Consider the following 21,055-nt stretch of genomic DNA (forward strand, 5'->3'; position numbering starts at 1 on the left):
GTGCTTTGGGGGTTAATGCTGGAGGCGTGGGTAATGCCTGTGTGCGAGTTGTGTGCTTTGGGGGTTAATGCTGGAGGCGTGGGTAATGCCTGTGTGCGAGTTGGAAGAAATGGAACATGCTGAAGGAAAACGGAGCCGTATTTGTGTTGTACAAGGATTTGCTCATTATAATCATTCTCAACTCTTTAATTTCACGTTGACGACCATTATTTCAATAGAAAGTAGGGATATAGGCGCCATTGAGCTTGAAACCTTGCTTTCGAGTAGGAAAACCAGGAAGAATGCTTAACAGAATGATTAGGCGACTCCGAAATAAGTTTATCATTGAACCAGCTCTTCCTTGATAATTTTAAAAATCATTTTTGGATTTGAATTTCATAAATTTGACAGCTATACATGTATATCTGATAGAATAATTGTTTTTTGTTTTGAAGTTTCCACGTTACATAGGAATAAGCTCGAACCGGATTGAATAACAGATAAATCGATTGTTCGCTGTTTTGTGATATTTTGGAGAATCGCGCATAATTAGAATTGTGCTCAAATCGACAGTTAAAATGCATTGATTTTAACGAATAATCGAAATTCTTCATGGTATAATAAAGATTGGCACTTAAATAACATACTGATGAACAGAATAGATTCGAATTCATATAGCAGTGAAATTAGATATTTGTTTTCGAGTATTTCGTTTACTGCGTCTTCTTTAGAACTGAGCTCGATATAAAAAAAAAACTATTGGCTCGTTAAAAAAAATTCAATTCCTTAAAATGCCTAATATACAAATTCTAGATTTTTTTTTCAAATTACATTTACTTATTCGTAGAGTAGCAATAAAAATGTTCTCGTATTGGAAATTAAACAATTTATTCCAAAATTTCTACATGTCGTTTAAAAGCTTCCTTTTAAATTTTAGCTCGTGGTTCTTGCCATCTTGGACAGTATTAATTCCGTATACGTAACCTTCAATTATTATGAAGCATTTCGTTCTTCTAACCTTCCTTACCCCTCTCAATCTTCAAATTAAAATCAACTTATAATATGAACAGTAATATTGTAGATGTCGCTCTTTTCTTTCTATATATGAATTTTTTCCCCTAGTTGGCGTTGCAACATCGCAACACATCCTTGAAACATTCGTTCAATTCGTGCTCGCGTATCAATTAACCCTAAAGTGATTCGATATTTTTGAGGTGCAGTAAAGTATAATTTCTACTGAATAAAGTAGCCGAGTCTACTTGAACAACCAGGTCCTGAAATTAGAAATAATTTAGGTTGTTCCATATCAAAATTCGAAAACAGAAGTTTGAATGATCTCGTATATGGAATGCGGATGAATTCTAATTACCTTTTGAATTGAATGAAGGGAAGCAATCGGCTAGATCAGGGATAGGAAAAGGTTTAGAAATGTAATCGAATTAAGCATTAGAGATATTGACTTTAAATTCAGTTATTTTGAACGTAAATGAAAGTAGACAAATTTCGTATGGCATTTCTCTATCCTTTGATGTATAAAAAATAACTTACCTTTTTCGCAAAGCTTAAACAGTCGGTACAGCTTTAAGGCAAAGGTGGTTGTTCCATGCGAGAGCAAATTTTTTTATTAAAAAATGTAAGCGCGGGAGAATTTTTTGTAATTCATCGTCTTCCAAAATTTAAACACTAAACTGCTAGATGCCCATTCGTATATTTTTAAACTTTTATGAAAGCTTCTAAGACACATTGAAATCTGATCATTTGGTGTTTTAATTGAATACGGAAGGAACAATAATTTCTGGATATTCTGCGAAAGTGGCTTTCAAGTGACGAAAGTGCCATAATTATGTGGATTTTATTTGGTATAGTCTAATGATATAGGAAAGAGCCATAGCGATTGTTTTTATTGCCGTTTCTGGGGCTAGCTTAACCTTAAATATCATTAAGCTGTCTCACTCGTACCAGGAAGTTTGTGTTAGATTCACCAGATTTTTCACTCATTTAAAAGAAATGCAACCTCACAAATTATCAACGAAACATATCCTGCAATTATTAGAGCCGCTCTCTGTAGACCCTTCAGATGTTTGCTGGAGCAATGAAACAACGCCGTTACCCATATGTGGAATGGTTGCCTACTCGGCTCTTGGTAAAAATTGTGTTGACAGCAGCCATCTGGATGGCCAGGAGACTTTTTTTCTTGGTTCCGTACAGAAGTAGTATCGGTAAGTTATGCTATTTATAATTGTCATATCGAAATGAAGATTGGATGCAATAATTTATCAATGGAAATTGGCTATAAAAATGCATTTATTTCATTAGTTTTTTATAGGATGGGCAACTTATCTGTGTCCATGCCATTTTGCTTGACAAAGGCACGACGTCAATCACCAGTACTGTTTTCTCAGTTCCATGTATATGCCATCCATCTGCTCCAATACTGGATGCGAGGAAGTATTCTCTTAAGATGACATCAAAGTACAAGAAATTCAAGGATGCAGTAAGTTTGCAAATTATATTAATAAACTAACAAAGCTATATTGAGTTTGGAATACCAATTGTATTTGATTAGTCTCGAAAATGAGCTTTCTGGAAGCTGCAAAGAGAAGTGAAACATAATTTCCAGGACAGGCACTCTGAAATCATTTATTCTAACACACTTATAACAAGACAAAAAATGATTAAAGATAATTGTTTTGTGTTTATATGGACTGAGGGAAACTTACTTTCTAGAATGAATAACTGTATTACTATTTAAAAAAATCAATGTTTTTCGATTCGATAAATTGTAGTTAATATGCTTCTTGTAAGATCCTCAAATTCGTTTTTCTATTCAAGCATCTAAATATAACGTTCCATAAAATTTGAAATGCAACCGTTCAAAATTAAAACTGAATGTTCCTTAAATTAAATTTCATACAATTTACCACTAAGCATTTTGTGGGTAGCTTTAAAGAGCGTTCTAGCGTTTAGCGAATTATATTAAGTATAATTAATTATGCTTAACGGGAAATTAACGAACTAGATGCACGACCCATTTTCCTGTATACGCTTATAGCTCCCGGTAAAGATTCAGAAGTATTTTTTAAAACCAAATATTTAGATGAATTGTTTAACAAATGTATTTCAAATATTGCTAAGAGCTTAGTTTTTTAAAAAAAAATGAATTGCTGTGAGCTTTAAGATTTTCTTATTAAAACGGTAAACCTTTAATTTCTGTCAATGAAGTTACAAGCAAATTCAGATTTTAGAATTTTCGATGTAGATAAAAGAGCAAAAGTAAAATGCATATAATCTTGCATTTTATAGCATTCTTGATTTCATATCTAATCATTATTAATCTCTTTTCAGAGGTTGAAAGGTTTTGAAGAAAGTGATCACTGCACAACAGATAATACGGAGCTTCAACAAGCACATATTGGAATTCGTATCCTATGGAATCCGACTAACAGACCAAAGACTTATTGGATGATTTTTAAAGCCCGAAATATTTGACTAAGCTTAATGTATCAACTTTGTACAAAAAAAAAAAAAAATTACCGGAATTTAAAAATGACCTAAACAGTGGATTGAAAGTGAAATATTTATAATCCTTGCATATTCCAGTACAGTGGCATCTAAGTGGCGAGTCTGAGTTGCGTTGATTTCTCATAAAGTAGGGAGAAAACCATGGCCATTATTACTTGCGCTGTTGTCAAGAGGTGAACAGAAAAAACGAAAGAGAATTTCAGTTTTTAGAGTAATAATAGCAAGAACTTTGGAAATAATATCAATTTAAATTACTTTACTTATACCTGAAAGTATTTTGACGGAATTCTTCGTGTTTACTCATGATGGAAAGTCTTATGAATCGAAAGAGGCAGAATCTTCTGCAATTGATATTAGAGCAGCGCATTCTGCAAAGAATGCATTGGAGGTCTTTAATTGAACGGCTTAATACCCTCCTCATCTATGCAGTGAATACCATTTCGGCTGCAGCCGCAAATTCTAAATATGGGAGATGTCTGGAAAAATGATACTGAAGTGATATTGGTAAGTTGTACGAATTATGATAACTGCCAAATCGAATTGAAAATTGTATCCAATCACTTTTGATTATGAAATAATTAACCTATAAAAATGTTCTTATTTCATTAGGTATTCATAGGTCAGACAACTTACGACCAATACGGATGCATTTTTTCTTGAATAAGTGTGCCGTCACCATGAGTAATACGGCTTTCTCGGTTCCATGTACAAGGCATCAATATTCACAAATTTCCTTAATATGAAATGTCAAATTCTCATGGTAAGATCTTGAATCATTATAATAAAATTATCAGAATAGACTGATATTCAGAAACTTTTATTCGGACCCTCTAGAAAGTATTCCGAAGGCACAAAAAAATGCATAAACCATAGTTTCCTGGAAACGTTGAAGTTTTAGCTGCCTCTGAACATAAGAATTGAATTACCGTTCGTGTTATACTGAGATCAATTTCTGTAAATATGTCCCAGTAATTCATTGCCCAAGAATGGAGTTGGCCTATGTATGCTTTCTTCTTGGCAATAGGGAAATGTAGGTCAAACCTTTTCAGACATGTACCCATGAGAGATGCAAAAAATATTTTTGAATAATTTTGTATCACTTCTCCGCCAAACCAAACGTATTGCAATTGATATTTAAAATTTTCAGTCCTTCATTAATCGCAGTTACCAGCATATAATAATCAGCAAGGGAACTCATCCGATTTTCAAATATATAAACGGCAATCTAGGAAATTCACTTGCAATCTCTACTAAAGAAATTGTGCTCATTTCTGAACATCAGACCTTTCTTTTTTCTCCACTATGCAAGGATGTGTTCTCTTTCGGCGCTTTTAAAAGGTTCTGTGAAAGTTTCGAGAGCCAGGCAAAATCTACAGTAATCTAAAATCTAAACAATGACTATCGGACGCTATTAGAGCATTCATTATTTGCCACTTCTGATTTTCATATGGAATAAAAAAAAGCATATGTCTCTGAAGATTCTGGAATAATTAAAATGCTTAGTTATTTTTAAATTGTATTTAAATGGTTAGTTGCATTTTCATAATGCGAACTGTTGGAAAAATTCTAGATCTAGATTCCGCTTCTATTGATAGCAATTAAACAATCTTTTTTCAGTTTTTTAATTGTTGGAGTGGTTTTAAAGATCAAAATTTAGTCTTTTATATTCTGGCATTTAATTTCATTATCGATAGTTTGATTTAATCTATTAATTTAATCTTTCCAGATGTCTACATGTTTTAACCCAAGTGATCACGGCACGAGATACCATTTGGAGCCCTCAACCTTGCAATTAGGAGCTTTTTCAATGGAACTATGGAGATCCAATTTATGCAGTTGAGTTTGTAAAATTCGTTTTAGCTTGACCTAAATTTTATATTAGGGCTAAAAAAATAATGAATACATAAATGGTCTGCGCAGTGTAAATGAGATTATGTATGTAATCAACATTACTTGAGGATATCAATACATCTTTGAAATGTTTTATTCTGTTCTAAGAGCAAGATATTGAATATCTATATAATTTTGAATCTTTTTTCGAACTTTGCAAAGCTTGAAGTGTGCAAAATATCAGATTCAAAAACAAGTGTTTGGGAATTCAATCAATATTTCATCTTAAAATTGTCTGGAAACTTTTATTCTTATACCAAACTTTAAAATATTGGTCTTCATTCATTCCCTTCAAGTGTAATACTTGCTTTCTAATCTTTGTTTTTAAAATGCTTATTTCTCGATCTACATTGGTAAAATGGTTTTTTAATATGGAAAACTTAAAATTTGGTAGTGTATTTAATTTTGCTAGTAATCTAAACCAACTTTTCAATAAGGCTGAATGTTTAATTTACATTTCGGATAAAATTCGCTTTAAAATTTCTGAACGGTTATTATCTTATTAAAACTCAACAAGTTGACAAGCAGAGCTCTCATTGACCCAGCAATATAGGCAGGAATCGCAATTGTTATTTTGAAATGAAAACAAATTTCATTTGCATGGTGCATTACTTCATCATTGTGAGTGGAAAATGAATCTATTCACCATTAGATGATTTAAGATTAATTACCGATTACCATAGCAAAATTTAAAAAATGTAAATTTTTTTTTGTAAACTGATCTGTTTTTCATTTTACCTACACTAGTCTTTCAAAACTAGTCTTTTGGTTTTATTTTGTACTGAATGTCAATGCTCGAGAAAATTACTTCATGATCTTGCCCATTTCGCTTTGTGATTATAAAATGAGTTATCAAATAATTCAGCATGTTCTTCTGACCATATTTAAGATTCTAGTATATCAAGGATTTTTTCATTTCATAATGATCCTGATATTTGTCTTTCAAGCATTTGTTTTAAATATGCAAAATTTTATGATTAATATCGTATTTATATTGTTTTATGCTTTCTTCTAAATTTTTAAAGAATTTTGGTCTGAAAGTAAACTCTAAATTTATGAAATTTGCTATAATAACAATCCTATGCATGTTCGGCTAATTTAAAATAGTACGAACAGTAATTCCTTGTGAAGAAAAATATCTATTGTGTATGGAAGATAAATCGAAGTACTCTTAGCATGCATGTTTGTCTTCTTACATTGTTTGCAATTTCGAAAATATTTTCAATAAATATTAATCAATCGTAAGTCGTGTATTTACGCACATGAAAGTCTTGTATTTTGAAGTGACGTTTTATGGTAATGTTATAAATTCGATAATACGTGACTTTTAAAACTATAAATATTCTAAAATTGTTATAAAATAACCTTTCAGTTTTTCATTACCTTTCGTATGTGAATTTCGTAATGCATCGCATTAACTGTTTCCGAATCAAAATTTAGACATAATTGTAATGGTATTAATTTAAATCTAGCATTTCAGATTTTTTTACCGTAGTCTGTGTAGATATATTAAATCTGTTCATTGCATCCATTTGCAATTTTTTAAATTAACATTTTATTTAAATTTGAAATAAAATACTGTATTACAGTAAGATTAATAGTAAATTTAAAATTCTAAATATCTCGTTACTTAGATTCTTAATTTCATGCGAAGTTTACATCCGCGGATAAAGCATACTTTGATTGGCTCGGCCGGCCAGCCAATCAAAATATCCTTTGATTCTCAGAAAGCATTTGATCATCGTGCCTGATCCCCACGGTGATCAATATGCTTTTAGAGAAAATACGATGCTCTTTAATGATTAGTATAAAATATGCATAAAATTCTACTCGAATATAATGTCTCTTGTTGAAAGTGAATGGATGCGATGAATGTTAAATAATCTAAATATGGGATAGGTCGCTTTTTCTTTTTCGAATTACATGAGAAAGTCTAGGGTTCTGAATTATCAGTTTTTCAGTAATATATTTGCTAAAAATTCTTTTAATTTAATAGAATACAAAACTTTCGCGTATTATGTGTTACATTACGCATTGAAATAAAATTTTTTTCAATTTTTCAATTGAACTTCTGTCAAATGCATTAACTTACGTAAATGTACTTTTCCCTAGTTATAGTAATTCATGCTGCATGAAATATTCCAACTCAAGTATGTTAATTTAATGTTAAACGAATGTTTTACTTATGAAACTGAATTTTTCTTCAGCCAATTTATGTAATAAGCCTGTGCTGTTTTGATACCTGTACTGGATTCTTCATGCATTTATATTGTACTTTTCTATGTTTGTAATCTTGTAAATGATCTGTTCTCGTTTATCAAACACGCAAATAAAATTATGCATTTTGAATTCAATTTTGTATTTAATTTCTGAATATTTACTCCTGACAGAAATCATTCGATGGGAGACGTCTCGGGGACATTATTTAAGACGTCTTAGTTTAAGACGGTGCATACATCTAAGTCATTAGAAGAATATTGAATTGAATCGAATGAAAAGTAGAAATGCATAAAACGAATTGTTTTTTTTTTTTCAATAAAAATTATTAGAATTTGCTACTTTTTGATAAGAGTGTAGATACGACAGATTAGAAAGCTGGTCATGCTTTAGAAATATAGTAGAATCTGGTGAATTGCAGTTTTTACGATTCTTTTTAACATTGTTTTTCATAGATATTTCAATGTCTTTAAATTCGAATGAAGATAAATCCCAATTAAAGTCAAGTTAACTTTCTATATTCCTCCCCCATCGCAAGTTCTTTATTCGGGAAATAGTTTTTGTGAATAAAACAAACATCTTCAGAAAAATGGTGAATGAATGTTGCAATAACCTAGAGTTGATTGCTTCTTAATTTTCTTTTTCGATAATGAAAATGAAATCTTTTTTAGCAGCTGATTATTCAGAATTCTTGAGTATTAAATTTGGAATATTTTCTTAAATATTAAATACAATATTTAATTTTTATACGTTCTGAATTGTATTATACAGTTGAAAACAATAGTTGAAATTATAATTAAAAATTCGCTATATAAGCTATTAAGCAGTAATTTATTTAAATGTATGTAATTCTTAAGAATTCATTAAACCGACTCTTCAGTTCCGAATTCTATCTTTAAAAAAATTATTTGAATGAATTCTTGGTAAGCATTTTACATAATGTTTTACGCATGGTATAAATTCTTATTTCAAATGTATTCATATTGTACTCTTTATATTGTAATAATCTTGCAAACCATCCGTTTTTGTATATCAAATTTGCAAATAAAATGTATGCATTTCCAATTCAATTTTTATTACCAAATATTCTAATCTTTTTTCAGATTTGTTAGTTTCGATGGTTAAATATTTTCTAGAAACTACATTGCTAACATATTCGTAGTCTAAATTTAAAATGATTAATACATCTACATAGTCTGAGAGCTAGTGATGTAAAATAAAAGTGAATTCTTAAGATGAATTACCAATTTCTATCCTTTACTTAAAATAACTTTAGATTTAGCTTGAATATAAATCAATAGCCAATTCAGCTTAAATGTAAATCAATCTTTATCTAAAATCATTTTATTAATCTAAATATTAGAATTCATTTGCTAGTTTATTGATTAAGTATAAACATGACAAATTAGAACTGTTGATTCATCTTGCTGTTCTAATGATAGTATATGTATATGAGAAATTAGGTGAATTGTTCATGCTCTAGAAATGCAGTAAAAGTTGGGGAATTCGAATTTTTCTTTATCATTTTTGAGATTTCTTTATTAAATTTTAAAATCTCGGTTTCAAATTCGAAGTTGATAATTATTTACTATTTGACCTTTCTCTCCATATTTCGTGATCACAAGCGAGTCGCTTTTTGAGACTTTCTTAAGAAAAGATTAATTACTATTTTAAAAATTTTTCATTGAGTTGGATGTGAATTGTACAGTTTCGTTGAACTATTATTCATTTTCCAATTTAAAATTTATATAAAAGTAAGTTAATTTTTTTACTACTACTTTATTAAAATCTTTTATTAAATATATACAGATGTATTGCCATTTTTTATTTAAAATCTTATTTTTACCTGACTATGTTGATTTTTATACTATTTTTTTCTTCATTTATATATTGTAGATGATTAGCATTCTACAATAAAAATTCGACTCGCTTCTCTAAGTTGCGAGTTTGGCAAATTTTACTATATGAAAGTGTTCTACTCTTCGTTGCCAAATTTTATAATGTATTTAAATCTTAACCTAATATTTAAATATTTATCATATTTTGAATTTTCCTTCTTAAAGTAAAATACCATGAATTTAACCAGGAATCGAAAGGCTATCTCCAAATTTATATCTACATTTAAACAACTATAAAATGTCGTTTTGAAATAAATTTACCCTCTAGATTTTCTAGATTAATAAATTCGAAAAGGGAATTCGATTTCATAGCTATAATGCTGAAAATAGGATTTATAAAATTAAGTACCAATTTATTTACGTCTAATGAATGCTTGAATAAGCTCTTTTAGTGTACTTAAAATGCTACAGTATCGCATTTTTTCATTAATTGAAGTTGATATTTTATTAGTAAAATAATGGTAGTCTAATAAATTATATTAAACGCATATTTTACTGTTAAATAAACCTAATGTACAATCGAGGGAAAAAATTTCCACTCGGATTTATTTTGGAATCAATCGTTCTGTGTTAAAGAAACAGTTTTAAAGCTAGTAATGAATAGTAAAAGATGCCGTGCCTAAGATTTTCTACATATTTAAAATTGTACAAGCAATCATTACATTTAAAATAATAAGGGGGGGGATGAACCAGTTACTCAGCCTGAACACTGGCTCGATTTCGTCAGTCAGTGAAGTCATAATCCCTAGATAAGTTATCAATAATGCTTCTTTCCCCGAATTATTCCCATTTTGAAAGTTATCGCGTAATAAAACTACAACGCAGCCCATTGATTATGTCGGTTTCAACCTGATAAACCTGACGGATTAATGTCAGTTTTATTCGACAAATAATTTCGTCACTTCGAATGCTTATATAGCTAATAAATTAATATGCTCTGTTTACTGTGCAGGAATACTTAAATATTGACTTGTTATAGTAAAATACAATTGACATGGCTAAATTATTGTTATTTGTATGGTGCTTGGGAGCACTCTGCATACTCTTTGTATGATACTCTGTCCATTTGAGGGATAATGCACATTACACTGATAAAGATACTTGATTAAAGAGTAGAATTTTATCTGAAATTGGGAACTTAAACGTGGGTGCAATTCAATCCTAAAGTTGCATAGCATTGTAGTGTAGCTGGCAATCTCTTGGTGTTCGACAGTTAGATTCAGGTGTCTGACTAAAATGATCTTGAAACTTGCACCTTACATGCTCCACTACGTTGAGCCTGTGGTAATGCCTCGGCATTTGAAAGGTTCCAGACCCGATTCCGTCGAAGAACCGTCATCTAAGCGGGTCTGGTGCACGTTAAATCCGTCGGGGCCAAACTCCCTCCCGCTAGTGTAGTACAGAAGCTTGGAAAAGTGGTACCAGCTCGAGCGTCGTTCTCGCCATCTGACCATCGTTCAAAATTACGAGGTCCGTCCCAAAATAGCCCTAGTGTTGCATTAAAATGGGACGTTAATATAACTAAACTAAACCAAACTTGTATGGTGTGTGAACGGCTGCCACCGAAGGCGGTTTTCTTTTAAGCTATTAACATAAAAAATATTGATTAGTTTTTTGTTTAACTGAAAGGAATTCATTTTGAGTAGTAATCATTTACATTAATTATCGAATTCTGGGGCTACAGTCCTATTTTTGGACTATACTATCCAACATTATCCAGATACATTCCAATAATATCTTTATTTTGTAACTCATTTTTTCTAAACTTTTAAAATTTTTATCAAACCAAGAGACTACATTACATCAAACGTTATATATCTCATCTATCAAAGCAATTCGATACGAGATAACATGTTTTTAAAATTTCATTTAATACTATAGTACAAAAAATTGTTCAATAAAATCAGGGAAAAAAATTACTCTGCGATATTAAATATATTTCGCAAATATATTCCTTCAGTTTTCAGTCTGAACACTTTACTCTAGTTCATCATAAATATTAGTTTTTCAATATAAACCATTATACTAAATTTTTCAAACTGAATTTCTGATTTTAAAATATTATTTTAATTTTTCTTTAGTATTGTTAAGACAAGATCTTATTAAAATAAATTTTTGAACGGAAGTTCCGATTTAAGTTTAAACAAATTTACGCATGAGGGAATTACGCTTAAAGTACGCATTTTTCGATCATTGGAATAAAAGTTGGAACAAATGTTTACACAAAAAAAATCTTTATTTTTCATCTTATTTTTATTAAACTTTTAAAATGTCATGAAAACAATCGTTTCTTAATCGTAGACGATATGCCGTATATTACTGCTTAATTTTTTTGTACTTTAAAATAATTCGGAAAAAAAACGAGATGGTTTTAAAACTTCATTTTACGATGAAATAAGAAAAATAAATGAAATTTGAGAAAATGTTTCAAAACGATCAAATAAAACATTTTTTGACCAACCATTACTTCGCTTGACAGATAACTGTCGCTTTCATAAGTAGCTGGTAAAATTGTTTTAATTTCTTCATCTGTGAATTCAAATTTACTTTTACTCATAATGAAGAAATAATAAGCTTTTAAATAAAAAGTTATCCTGATAATACAAAAAACCTTTCACAGTATGTAAAATAAAGAGTAGAAATTCACAATTGAAGAGAAATTTTCAGAATAGCATTCGCACAAGGAACTCAGCATTTATATAACTTATCTCACTCTATGAAAGAGGAAAAAAAGAAAACTCCCAATTTTTTGGGTCTTTTAGTGCTATATGAAAGTCTTAGTTTGTACTCGGCATCAAAAATTCCGATGGTCCTTTGATGATAAAATAAAATGCTGGGAATATAAAACCCCTTCCCTCCACAGTAACAAAAGTCGCTACCCATTTTGTGAGAAAACTGCGATGTGAATAGGCTGCAGTATCAGTGTAATAGTTTATCTTCATATCATTGCAATAGTCCTTATATTGCAGACAGCCTCTCCTGCTTATCCGAAAAATAAATAACGTGTCGGTATCCTTATATATCATTTATCGTTAACAGAGAACTTCAGTGGAAAATTTCTTTTATAAATAGTTATAAAATCTTTCCAATTTTGCGATAACACGTGGAAATAGAAACTACAAATCAAAATCAAAACACAAAATATGTGCAAACAACCTATTTAGTGAATCCCTCCCCAATTCTATCACCTTAAGGGCAGGGAAATTTGTAAAAAATCCGCGTCGTCAGAAATAACACGGACCTCCTGGAGTTCTTAAAAGAGTAGCCGATTTTAATACTCACCTCCACTATAACAGAATCAGGCGCCCGAAACCGACCCACTTGGACGTAAAAGGAAAATTTTCCGAAGCGCCCCAAACCACCCCGCTGGAAGTGATAAGGTTAAAATCACTATTTAGATGCGATTTTTTGCTAATAATTTCAAATATATTTCAAAGAAAGTGAACTTATACTATATGTTACACGATAATAATATAATACAATAAAAATCGGTAATCAAAAAAATAAACACTAAAAATGCGAAAAACGCGGGATGCTACAGAAAATAGACTGATTACCAACCGGTGGAAATCGCGTGATACGCAGCTGGAGGATTAAACGAGAAAAATCAGCACCAAAACTTGTCCATTTTTGCAATAAGTATGTGTAGATTAGAAATTTCCCAATTGTGCGTCATGTGTCAAAATCTAGAAAGTATATGCATCTTAACAAAACTTACAAAATTGTGATTTTTCCTTAAAATTTTTATCGAAATATACTTTAAAAATGTTATTTTCAAAATTATATTTAATAAAAAAGGTTTTTTAAACAAGATTTTCTTTGGGACAAATAAAATCTATTTCAAAAATAATTAGTGCTATTCGTTTCTGTAAAAATTCAATAAGTGGAGTATTAAACAGATCAGTATACTTTTGGTTATTAAAAATAGGGTTTAATAATTTACGTTTGGGAACCCCTGGTATAGATTAATGCATGTCACACACGATAAATGATTTAAAATATTGTTTGCTACCTATGCGTTGGCTAACAATGTCTGACAGCAGAAGGGCTGTAAATATTTATCTGGTATCTGGAGATCAAATAATCAATCAAAAGTATTACACAAGTGTCCTACACGACAGGATATGGAGAAAACAATCAATATGCTGAAAAAAAAAATCATGGTTTCTACAGCAGGGAACAATGAATAAGTTATACATAATAGATTTGAGATCAACCATTACTATGTTTCCGACGAATGAGTCTTAGCGTATATGTATTTTAGAGTTACAAGTATTGACTGTTACCTAGTAACTTAGGGACCCAATATTTTACAAGGCAACTTTAAAAGGTGGGAATGTTAGATTCAGAACGATTTTTTTAGATTTTTAAAAAATTTCAATTAACTGAAAATCAAGCGAAATTTTGACGTCTTTTTGTTCTGCCGATCGAATATATTATATTCCAAATATTTTATTTCACACAGTCTTAAAATTGGAAAATATATATATCCTTTTTATTGAAAAATTATGATTTTTTTTAACATTCTTAATGTTTGAATAGGTTTTGTTTATAACCCCGTTTGAATTGTGTTTCTAAATCTGTTTTTTGGAAAGTTTAATTAATTTTTATATTTGAATTGACATATGTTTTAATGCTATCTTATATCTTTAGATGTTGTTTTTCAAATTATAATCTTTAATAGTATTTTTTTACGAAGCCTCTTATAAATTAAAATCTAATGGAATTTTTTTTTCAAATTTAGTATGCTGATTTCTCAATATGTTGCAGTTTCTGAACTAGCGAATAAATAATATATTCTTTCAGAAATAATTTATAGTTACTTTAGTGTTTCACAATGCGAAAATAAATTGAAAATGTCGTGTTATTTATCAGTTGAACCCCAATATTTAAAGAATGAATAGAAATACAGCTTATATTTTAGTTCAAGAACTAGATAATATATTTCTAAAGCTATCTGCAAAAGTTTAAGCAAATCGTTTGGTAAACCTCTAAACTAGAAGATTTTTGCTGTATACTTTTTTGTGACCAAAAAAAAAAAAAAACTTTTTTCCCCAAATTTTTTTAACATTTTTGCCATTTAACTGCAATATTAAGACTTGAAGAATGCTTTTTTTCAATACTTTTTATGCAAATATTCAATAATATAACTATTTTTGGAACGTTTTTCAAAAAATTAATCCCGAACGTAGTCTTAATGCAATAACCATGAAACTTCGCTCTTTTTATTGGATTCTTAACAACAACACTATTCTTCAACATTCTACAATTGCAGCCAATACTATCAACATTCTATTTCCGGCTAAATGAAAGCAAGTCACAGCAGAGACCACTGCATCCAGGAAAATAAAAATGATGCCCTTGAATCCCTTAATAAGCATTAAAATATGATATTTAAAAATAAATGAAATGAATGTATCAGGAGATCATTTCACTGTTCAAATTCATAACGATCGAAAAGATGAGAATATGCAAATATTTTTTTTCCCTGCACGCTTTTCAAGAGGAAAAATCAAATACCTGTTGATCTTGTACATTCTTTTCACTGCCGACCTTCTCTTGGATGTCTGAATGGAGATTAAAGAATGAAGAAGTTTGACCTGATTTTTTTATCTATTGAAGAGTAAGAGATGGCTGTATTTCGAAGCGTCGGTGGTATAACGGTTAGCATAGCTGCCTTCCAAGCAGTTGACCCGGGTTCGACTCCCGGCCGACGCAATGATTTTTTTAATTCTAAATGACACTTTTAAGAATTGGAAAAGTATCCTTATTTTATTACAACACCATTCAGTCTGGAATAATTCGTCATCATTCATAATTAGATTTTAATTGATTAACTGCTAAGTGCTACTGGAAATGTCTGCTTTTCTAATTCAAGAATATTTTTCACAGAACAAATATTTTTTAAAAATTCATTTGACAATTGTAACTGATGCACCAGAAGTATTTATGTACTTTCAAAGATTTGTTTCATTCCAATAACGATAACAAAATCTATCAAATTGTTGATATGGTTTCATAAATCGGATCCTCAAACCTGAGGTTCGAATCAGGTCCCTAGATGTATTCTTATAAATCTTAGAGTTTTTCAGTATCCATATCATTTGATTAAATTACTCATTTATTTATGTGGCACTTTTAGTATTTTTTGAATAAATGATTTTTATAGCAGTTCTTGCTCTTTCCTTTCTTTTCATTCCATCGAAGACGCATATTAAAAATTATATCTCATTATTTTCATTCTGAGTTTATTCAAAAGCTAAAAATAGCTTCTCTGCATTGCAACATAGAACAATTTATCGAAATTTTATTCAATATAGCATGATATAAAATTCATTTGTTAGTATTTTCTCCATATTTGATTGTCTAATCCTCTTTTTCCTTCAGATAAAAAAGAATACTAAGCCATATTTATTAAAAGTTTCTTTAGATTGTTGGTAATGTTCCCTTTAATGTCTATTTGTGCAATTGCCTCTATTAAATACAATTTTCAAAAATATCTAGTTTGTTTTCACTATCAGTTTTTCACATGTGAAAAATGCCTTCTCTATATTAAAAGATAGAAAAAAAATTGATCCGAATTATTAATAACAGCATTAGATCAATATAAATTATGCACAGCTTATTTGTTTGCGCTCCCCTCTCTCCTCTGTCCATCGTAAGCTATTCAAAATACTTTTCCTATTCAAATCAAGCAAAAGGTAACATCATATTTACAAAAGATTGGTTGGTTTAGTTAATAATAGAAATTTATCTGGTAATTACTACATTTCCCCAATTAAAATGATATATTAGATTACCATATTTGTTTTTGTTCTCTTGTGTTTATAGGTAAGAATGTTTTATGCAATATTCATTGCATAAATGAAGAATAAATAAAACAATGGAAACTGATGGAAATAAAAAGTAAATCTCAGTTAAATTTGGCAAAAGACCCGATAGTTTGTAAAAAATATTCAATATTCTATAGCAATATTTGTGATTTACATTTGGATTTAAGTACAAAAAATGCCATAAATTTTTTGATATTTTACCAAATTCAGTTTTACGCAACCATTTGGATCTTCATTTTTTTTTAAAACTTTTAATCATTAATTTCTTACTTTCATTAATTTGGAAGGCATTGAGAACCACTAAGAAGAAAAAGTCCATACAGAAGTTAATACCAAAAAATTTCCCTTATAATTATTTTTGGTGAAGGAAAACTATAATTTTCTTGTTTTTCAACAGCACCTCATGCCTCACTTCCCCTCACTTCTTCACTCTTCCTACTTTCGGTTTCGCTGCCGAGTTTTTGTCGTTTGAAGAAGAACAATGCACGTTCGAATGTTTTTATTTCTTCATTTATTGAAGTAAAATATTGTTCACTCTGAGCGAGGTACCCTAATCCGCATGTAGGCATATATGTTGACGATAAATGAATTATTCGACCATATATTACACATTTACTTTTAGGAAAGGTCATTTCCTGATTATTAATATGGAGGTATTTCATTTTAGGAATTTTCCAATAAAAGTTTCCATATGCATTGTCACACGTCTGCCGAAATGGTGAAAACATTTGTTGATACTGCATTTGGTTTTCATTGCTGAATTTCTAACGGACATAAAACTGAAGAATACACGTGGATGCTTGACCTGATTTCTATACTTATTGAAGCATCATAATAGCAAATCTTTCGAAGCGTCGGTGGTATAACGGTTAGCATAGCTGCCTTCCAAGCAGTTGACCCGGGTTCGACTCCCGGCCGACGCAGAGATTTTTTTTTTTTTTAAATTAATGTAAAGCATGTTTGAAAGTTACTTTCTGATTCTCCTTCATAGATTTTCGCAAAATAGAACAATTATGTGCTATATTAGTTGACATTATATAAGGGTAATCGTTAACGAGTGTATGAAATTTAATTCTTTTCGCTTGGAAAAGTAATTAGATATATCATAATTATTTATTGGATGCAAGAGGGTGTATCATTGCTCCGAGAAAAAAAAATACATTAAATTAAATCAAAAGATTCTTTTTTTCAAAACATCAACTCATGACTCCTTACAATTTTGAAGAAATATTTTAATTATGGCATATCAAAGAAATGTCAAAATATTTAACCGGACCTGTGCCCGAAAGAAGACATTTGAGTCTAAAAGTAATTATTACATGTGTTTAGGGTTTGGAAAATACTTGTGTCAGAAAAAAATTATTGCAAAGAATTGGAAAGTTCTTTGTATGTTGATTTTTTCGTCTTAAGAAATTTTATTCACAGAAATTGAATTTAAATATATTTCTCTGAAATCAAAAAAATTACCAAAGTCACTGTTTATACATAGATTCATTTGAAGAGAAAACGAATTATATTTTTTAGCTGTTTGAACTAAAATGTATTCGCTACTGTCTAAAAGATTTATAATAACGTACGTTATAGAATCATAATCAAGGAATGTCATGGATAAATGTAAAATATATCTGGTCACAGCATTCCAAACCAGACAAATTTTGATGATATGGCCATCAAAGAATATCATTTTCCTCCTTTTTTTGGTAGTTCAATCTAATTACAAAAATTATACTACATAAGTATATATTAAAATTCTTGCACATTTTATTTTTAGCCAGATAATAAAATTTCAAATGAAACATTTTTTTTTTTTTTTTTAGTTTTTTGTTGGTCAATTTGAGTTACGTGTATCTAATCTTTACTCTTTGTTACGTCAAATAAAAAATTAGAAATTTTGATAAATTAGTTAATTTTATAAAAAATTCCCTTTTTGATTTTTAAATTTTGATGAATAATATATTAGTGCATTTACTATATACATTAGTTAATAAAAAAATGCTATATGTTATTTCTTCAGTTAGCTCTTTTTAAGACAGAAGCTTAATACTTTCCTTGATAAAACTTGAAGTTATTATAAAAGTTCTCTTGGTAATTTTGGTATGACGTTTTAGTATAATGCTAAAAGGCCAAATTGATAACTTTCCAAATTAAGATTGTTGATCCATGTAATTATAAAAAAGAAAAGTAATAGCTTGAAACTTACTAAAATTTCAAAATGTTACTAAAATATAAAAGTTACTAAAATATTCAAAATGTTATTTTCATTTTTAAAACACAAAGCGATAAATAAAAGTTTGAAATTTGATTTAAAACTGTAAATTACTCTGAAAGAATAACAAACTTTGTTCTAAAATTTCACTCTTTCTTGTGGAACAAATCAACTAATAATATCGATTAAATTTTTTAAATAACATTATTTGTAAAAAGAAATAGCATAACATACAATATTGTCCGTCAGAACATATGTTATACATTTCGAAATTAGTTTAATGCAAATTTATTTATACATTTACAAGTAAATGTAACTTTTGCTAAATAGTTTAAATTTAATGATGAAATATGTTCACAACATCTCTTTTAATAATAAGAATCAATATGTGAGCTTTATGTTGGTATTCTAAAGAACAGACAGACATTAACTCACCAATTTTTGAACAGATTTGCTGTGGAAAGTAAAAAGTTGTTCCTCGGAGGAAATTTTTAAAACTTTTGCTGAATTAAAAATAAAACTAGATTTTAGCGTTTTTCTGTAATAACTTCCAAACATATTATTGCTCAAAATTGAATTTTTTATTATTTTAAAACTCAAAAAATATCTTTTCAATTACAGCAATTTAATCGCTATAAAATTTTTGTGTCTAGATTTAAAGAACTTTTAAAGACGTTTTTGTGTATATAGTATTTATTTATCGATCAAATATCGATTAGTGAAACGAAAACCTTTTTCATTGTTGCTACTAATATTTCTTTGAATTTTTTTTCTATTTTTGATGATTCAGATATTAAAATTCAGCTTATTTTTACAAATTACATTCATTTCAGTTGAAAGCAAGTTTTAATTAAATTCTTGTGGAAATTACTGCTAACATTTAACTTCAAAAATAAGTAATAAGGAAAAAATTTGTTAAGTTAGTACATTTTTAAACATATTAATATTAAAACGTTTTAGCTCAAACCGTTACTTTTTTTGTACTGCACGGTGAATCTTTTAAAATCTAATTGGAGAGTTTCAGCACATTTAATAATATAAGCACTGTGGGAAACTGCACGCAATTAATTAGATTGTCTTTGAAAAATACTAATATTCATGTCGAATGCAATTGTTTGATGAGGTGTCGATAAATTTTATAAATCAGAACTATTACTCAGTCCTTTCAAGAGATGGCCCCACTTCCAAAAGTACATCTTTGCATCTCTAACAACAATATGAAGTAAATGACCTTTGGATAATACCTTTGAACCTTGATCCCGCCATTTCCGTGAGGCGTTCTTCTTCCTTGAATCCAGTTTGAACATTTTCCCGTGTAAATTGAATTGTATTTTGCTTTCTACAGCGAGCATATCCGTGTATTGTAAACTTGGAAAACTTCCTATTGAGTCGTTTATTTGAAATTAAGAGATATAATTCTAAATGACATTAAATCGGGCATGTAAATATATGATGCCTATAATATATATATATATATATATATATATATATATATATATATATATATATATATATATATATATATATATATATATATATATATATATGATACCTTATGATATTAAACTTACAATTCTATGTCATTTTGATGTCTATGATGGATATCTTATTCAAGTCCCAGCACAAGAATAAAAAAAAACATTCTTAATTGAATAGATCTCAAAACATTGTTATTTACGTACAATGCTGCAGTTTTCAAATGTTTATCTAGGATTTAAGTCTATAATTCTAAGTTAAAGTAAAACAAAAGATTATTATTACATTATCTTATTAAACCAAAGAAATCCAATGTCATCCTGATGTCTACTGAGTTCTACGCTAAACAAATCCTCATAAACGTAGTTGAAAATTTGTAAAGAAATAAAAATTTATGAGAAATGGAATAGAAATTTACGGTTGATGTAATTAATCGAGTATTATTAATAGTAACCAATAAAAAGACCAATCAATTTATTAAAATTAATCAATTCTTATTAATTTTAACTGCGTTTATTATTAATACTTAGTCACCTTTGATAACTATCTGGAATGCCAGCGATAATGGCTATATTTAATTTCATTTAAATTATTTAAATATAATTTCCTAACTATGATACCCTGAATTTGCCAGACATTAAAGCTCGTATCACTTATCGTAAAGTTCGTACCAGACATTAAAGTTCGCATATTCCATTCATTCTGCACATGAACATTTCTAATGGAGACCAGTTCTATAATCTATTAAAAACGTAAATGACTAATTCGTCTAAATTTTTAAATGAAGGTTAAATTTTTTAAAACAAATTGTTTGATAAACTACACAGATATTAAACATAATTCTTCTTCCTAATGTTTGAAGGTGGAAGAAAATCACGTGATCAAATATTTGATGAAAAAAATAAAAGGCTTGAATTTACAGGAAAAAATCTAATCTATTTTTGAAAATAAAGTAAAAAAATTATTAAAAAATTTATTAAAAATTTAATCTATTTTTGAAAATGAAGTAAAACATTTATTTAAAAATTGCCAAG

General features: G+C 29.1%; 2 non-coding genes across 2 annotated transcripts; both read left to right on the plus strand.

The window, feature by feature from the left end:
• Positions 1 to 15,152: 15,152 nt before the first annotated feature.
• Positions 15,153 to 15,224, plus strand: Trnag-ucc (transfer RNA glycine (anticodon UCC)). The gene has a single exon. It is a non-coding gene; the product is annotated as a tRNA-Gly (tRNA).
• A 1,966-nt stretch (positions 15,225 to 17,190) lies between these two features.
• On the plus strand, positions 17,191 to 17,262 carry Trnag-ucc (transfer RNA glycine (anticodon UCC)). The gene has a single exon. It is a non-coding gene; the product is annotated as a tRNA-Gly (tRNA).
• Positions 17,263 to 21,055: the final 3,793 nt, after the last annotated feature.

This window comes from Argiope bruennichi, chromosome 1 (genome assembly GCF_947563725.1).
Source record: "Argiope bruennichi chromosome 1, qqArgBrue1.1, whole genome shotgun sequence".
Classification (NCBI taxonomy): Eukaryota; Metazoa; Arthropoda; class Arachnida; order Araneae; family Araneidae; genus Argiope; species Argiope bruennichi.